Source organism: Rhipicephalus microplus, chromosome X, assembly GCF_043290135.1.
Source record: "Rhipicephalus microplus isolate Deutch F79 chromosome X, USDA_Rmic, whole genome shotgun sequence".
NCBI classification, from domain to species: domain Eukaryota; kingdom Metazoa; phylum Arthropoda; class Arachnida; order Ixodida; family Ixodidae; genus Rhipicephalus; species Rhipicephalus microplus.
Genome location: NC_134710.1, coordinates 421,432,449 through 421,438,209, shown reverse-complemented (window position 1 = coordinate 421,438,209; position 5,761 = coordinate 421,432,449). Strand labels below are relative to the sequence as shown.

Here is a 5,761-nt window from a genome sequence, read left to right as displayed (position 1 = left end):
AGCTAGAAAACATGGTTCCATTCCAAGGCTGCTATAAAGGAAGATAAAAAAAGCTGATGTAATGGCTTCTTGTGTGTTATTTTAGTCGTTATGGCTACGGGGAAAGCAACTGCATGCAGTGACAGTGAGACCAAAAAAAGTAATGTTTCCACTCGGGATCGTACCGGGAAACTTGAGCGTGTGAGGCGCACGTGATAACCACAACACCACGGAAACAAGCACGTGAATCCTTTGTCTGAGTGAGCTAGAAAGCAGGGTGCTATTTCAAGACTGTAATGAAGTACGATAAAAAAGATGACGTATTGTATTTTTATGTGTTAAGTTAGTCGATATGGCTACTGAGAAAGCAGCCGCCAGAAGTGACAGCGAGATCAAAAAAGTAATGTTTTCGCCCGGGATCGGACCGGGGACCTTGAGCGTTTGAGGCTCACGTGATACCAACTACACCACCGAAACAAGCACGTCCAGACACTCTCTCAGTGAGCTAGGAAACATGGTGCTATTCCAAGGCTGTTATCAAGAACGTAAAAAAAGCTAATTTAATGTATTTTGATGTGTTATTTTCATCGTTATGGCTACGGAGAAAGCAAACTCCAGAAGTGACACCGCGACGAAAAAAGTAATGCTTCAACCCAGCATCAAACCGGGGACCTTGCGCGTGTGAGGCGCACGTGATAACCACTACACCCCGGAAACAATCACCTGCACACTCTCTCTCAGTGAGCTAAAAAGCATGGCGCTATTCGAAGACTGTTATGAAGTGCGATAAAAAAAGTTGATGAAATGGATTTTTATGTGTTATTTTGATCGATATGGCTACGGAGAAAGCAACCGCCAGAAGTGACAGCGAGATAAAAAAGGTAATGTTTCTGCCCGGGATCAAACTACGGACCTCGCGCGTGTGATGCGCACGTGATGGCCACTTTACCACAAAAACAAGCACGTCCACCCTCTTTCTCAGTGAGCTACAAAGCATTGCGCTAATTCAAGGCTGTTATAAAGGAAGATAAGAAAGCTGATGTAAGGATTTTTATGTGTTATTTTAGTCGTTATGGCTACGGGGAAAGCAACTGTATGCAGTGACAGTGAGACCGAAAAAAGTAACGTTTTCACCAGGTATCGAACCGGTGACCTTGCGCGTGTGAGGCCCACGTGATAAGCACTACACCATGGAAAACAAGCACGGCCACAATCTCTGTCAGTAGACTAAAAAGCATGGCGCTATTCAAAGGCTGTTATAAAGGAAGATAAAAAAGCGGATGTAATGGTTTCTGGTGTGTTATTAGTCGTTACTGCAACGGAGAAAGCAACTGCATGCAGTGACAGCAAGAACAAAAAAGTAATGTTTCCGCCCGGGATTGAACCGGCGACCTTGCGCGTGTGAGGGGCACGTAATAACCACTACGCCACGGAAAACAAGCACGGTCACCCTCTCTCTCAATGAGCTAGAAAGCATGATGCGATTCCAAGACTGTTATGAAGGAGATAAAAAAAGCTGAAGTAGTGAATTTTTATGTGTTATTTTAGTCGTTATGGCTACGGAGAAAGTAACCACCAGAAGTGACAGCGAGACCAAAAAACTAACGTTTCCGTTCGGGATCGAAACGGGGTCCTTGAACGTGTGAGGGGCATGCGATAACCACTACACCACTGAAAACAAGCATCGTCACCCTCTCTCTCAGTGAGCTAGAAAGCATGGCGCTATTTAAAGGCTGTTATAAAGGAAGATAAAAAAGCTGATGTAATGGCTTCTTGTGTGTTATTTTAGTCCTTATGGCTACGGAGAAACCAACTGCATGCAGTGACAGTGAGACCAAAAAAAGTAACGTTTCCGCCCGAGATCGAACCGTGGAACTCGCGCGTGTGAGGCGCACGTGATAACCACTACACCATGGAAACTTTTTTTAACCTGTTTATAGCGATACAGACGTTATACAGCACAGATTGTATCGGCCCCTGCCGAAAAATTAAAATATGCATTGTGAGTTTATCTTGTTGACAGTGTAAATTAGTAATATTTGATGGAAACCAATTTTTCAACGAGATGTAACCACTCTGGTGGTTCAAGAAGGGATTTGTACAATTCTCTATTGAACAGAATATTTTCTTCAAAGTGTTCGCTGGCAGGCCTGATATTTACGTCTAGATTTTGAAAAGCCATTCCTGTTTTCAACACACTGTGCATGCAAAGTAGCATCATCATTTCGTAGGGCACACCTCCTGTAACTTCGAATTGTAAAAGGCAGATTCCGAATGTAGTTAATGGAAATTCCTTTTTTAATGTCTTCTGCAGAATATCCGAAATGAAGACAGAGTCCGAGCAATCCAAGAACTTATGATCGATAGTTTATGGTTTTTGGCAGATGTAGCAGTTTACGCCCCAAGGTAAAAATATTCCTTAGTCTTTTAGCCATGGTTTTACAGAAAGCGTGCCCGTGTGTAACATCAGGTAAAATGTTTTTGTGGTAGCTCTCACTGGCATTCGTTTAACTCTCTTTAAAAACATTTTTTCTTTACCCAGTACAAATATTGCCATGTATCTGAGAACAAGACACACAACATAAACCAAATCTCTGTACAATTGCTTTTTTGTGACCGAAATCGAATATTCTAGCAAAAAATGCGCTCTCAGGAACCGATAAGCACTTGTTATTTTAAACCAAAGCCCTTTCACTGACACTTTTGGTGCAGCACATGACGTAACCATATAATCTTAAATTGCGTCACCCAACCCCGTCTGGATAACGCATCTTAACAAACTTATTACTTTCATCACGCAGGAACATGAATCCGGCAACTATTTGCTTCAAAAACAAAAATATGCAATCCAAGCCCACCTCTTTCACTGATTGAAACTAAGTCAGGTGGCTTGTACGCTCCCACGATGACATCCATACGAACACAACAAAAATTCTGTGCATTTTCTGCACACTCATCCGGGCCATACATCATACATGCAACATATGAAACACTTTGGCTACAAGAAACACATTAGACACTGCTGACTTCGCAAATATTGAGAGGCGTCTGCTTCCCCATGTGGCTGTTTGCTCCTGAACCCACTCAGCTTGATCTGTCCACTGCTTCTTTGTATTGTGGTAATACTGTAAAGGCACTCCAAGGTAATTGATTGGAGCGTCGATGAATGATATGCATTCGAAGACTGTCCGCATGCTACTCTACTGGCCGTGCCAGAATCCTAATCTTTTTTGCCAGTTTATGGCACTACCAATGCTACTACAGAATTGTCTTGCATCTTTCAGTGCACCCCGAATGCTTTCATGGTAGTACACATGGTAGTACAGAATGCTTTCATAGTAGTCGTCTGCGTACGCCAGTATTTTTACTTCTTGAATTATTAGACGATGTCCACGGATATTAGGGTTCTCACATATCTTCAAACAGAAGGGCTCGAGAAAGATAGCAAAGAGCAACGGCGACAAAGGACACCCTTGACGCACTCTTGATAGGACCAGTATGTTGTCGCTCCGTCTTTTATTTATTATTAGTTGAGTAAAACTTTTCGCATAAGCCATGGCGACACCTTTGCGGATGATTCCACCCAAATTGACGTATTCCAACATGACCAGAAGATTGCTGTGAGCAACTCTTTCGAAAGCTTTTTCCAAATCGAGCTGCACCACTGCTACACATCCGAGGTTCGCATCGCAGCACTCCAGTATACTTCTAGCGACGTGAATGTTAGTGAATATTGTTCTCCCTTTTATTCTGCACGTTTGGTGGGGACCAAGTATTGTGGTAAAAACAGATTGTAGTCTGTTTCCCAGTACTTTCATGTATATTTTATTGTCCACATTTGTGAGACTTATAGGCCTAAATTCCTTAACAGACTTTAGCTTAACTGGGTCTTTTGTTTTAGGTATTATTACAAGGATTGTTCTAAACTAGGGTGGTAGCTGTTTAGGTTCGTATGCTTCAGCTATATCGTTCGGAAGTATTTATGCAATTTCAACTTTAAAAGGTATGTAAAAGAGCACTCCTAGGCCGTCTGGTCCAGGAGGCTTTCCGTATCCAAGGTTTTCTATCACATGTAGAATTTCTGTGACTGAGATTGGCGTTTCAAATCTCTCTTTCACTTCGTTATCTATCTTTACTAACAGCGCCAGGAACGTATCTGTGAACTCATAAGATGCCTCGACGCGTATGTCCAACAATATCTGGTAATGCTCAACAAAAGCTGTCACCAATTTGCTTTGGTCTCCTGACAACTTGCCGTTGAACCAAAGTTCCTTGATACGCTTACCTGATCCGTAATATTTCTCTTCACAGCGTGCACGTTTTGTTGGTGCCTCCCCTTGCCATAGTCGCTCAGATCGCGCCCTTATAACTGCCCCTTGATAACGCTCCGCATCTATCGCTTCAAGTTCACTTTTGATCCTTTTAGTTTCTGTCCTAAAGAACCCCGGTACAGCGCACTCGGTATTTTGAAAGTAATCGAGTAGGTTTAGTAATTCATTTTCCCTTTGGTTTGCTTTCTGGCGCCGCACCGCTGTTCTCTCGATTGCAATCAGTTTGACTTCGTTCTTAAATTTTCCCATGCACCCGCTATGTTCGATACATCATTTTTTCTTGCTGTTTGTACTTTTTCCATCACGGCTTTCATGAAGCACTCATCCTTTAAAATATTACCATTATTTTCCAGAGCTCCCAGTTAAACTTCGACACATTACACCTCTTTCTTATTTTAAACATTGCCATGCTAAGTTCACTAAAACTCACATGTTGCACTGCATAGTTTGTAGCCATTGGCATAAGGTCCGCAGTAATGTATGTTCGATCTAGCCGAGTATGGATTTGCTCTTGAAAGTTAGTATAAACTACTTCATTTGCACTCAAAATATTTCTAACGCCTGCAAATTCAGAGTTGCACACAATTTCGTGAAGCCTCATTGCACGAACATCCTTAATTCTCGTATTCTGAACTCGGTCGTCAGGCATGCAAACACAATTAGTCTCCTAGAAGGATCAGCTTTTTTTCGGCTGTCAGAAGGGTGGCTAAATATTCAAAAAAAGCCTTCCTTTCCTCTGCACTGTTTGGTGCATACACACATATTATTCGCCAGCTTACATCTTATCAGGCTAAATCGCACAGTACTGGTCTTCCACCCTGGGAAGTTAAAACACACGCTGTTGAACGAAACCGATGCAGTTTCGCAGCATTAATAAACAGCCCCCTGACCTGCCTAGTCCATGACTCACGCAGACGATATACCGTGGTTTAAATATATCAACCATTTTCGTTGTTAGTTTTTCACTTTAGATCTTTGTTTCTTGAACAGCAAGTACGTCTATTTCGTTATTCAGCAAAAGGCGCCTTAATTGCACTTGTCGCCGCCGGGCCGGTAACCCACGAACATTAAGCGTGGCGATACAAAGTGTTATATTATGGTTATTTGCCATGAAAGGAGAGGTGAGTTTTTAAAGCACTCGCGTACAACAAGCAATACTGCAATCAAACTCACATCGTTCTGCATGACGCATAGTTTGTAAGCCCTTCAATTTCGTCGCAGACTAGCACAGGAGTGCAAAATAACCGTACGTATAGGCCAACCAGTACACAACACGCTCTCAGTGGGCGGACCCGCTACAACGGGGAAGCCGTCGGCGTACTATGCTTGTCAGGCGGAATGTTTGGTTTCGGCTTAAGTGTTGCACGTCTATGAAGGCTAGCTTTCGAAAACAACCCTCGCAGCCACCATCGTCACCATCCGTCCCTCTTCGTTCTCTAACGTGCCCCTGG

At 42.9% G+C, this 5,761-nt stretch overlaps 1 non-coding gene across 1 annotated transcript; it reads right to left on the bottom strand.

Moving 5' to 3' along the window:
* Window positions 1-383: 383 nt before the first annotated feature.
* On the bottom strand, window positions 384-456 carry TRNAL-CAA (transfer RNA leucine (anticodon CAA)). The gene has a single exon. It is a non-coding gene; the product is annotated as a tRNA-Leu (tRNA).
* Between the last annotated feature and the right edge of the window lie 5,305 nt (window positions 457-5,761).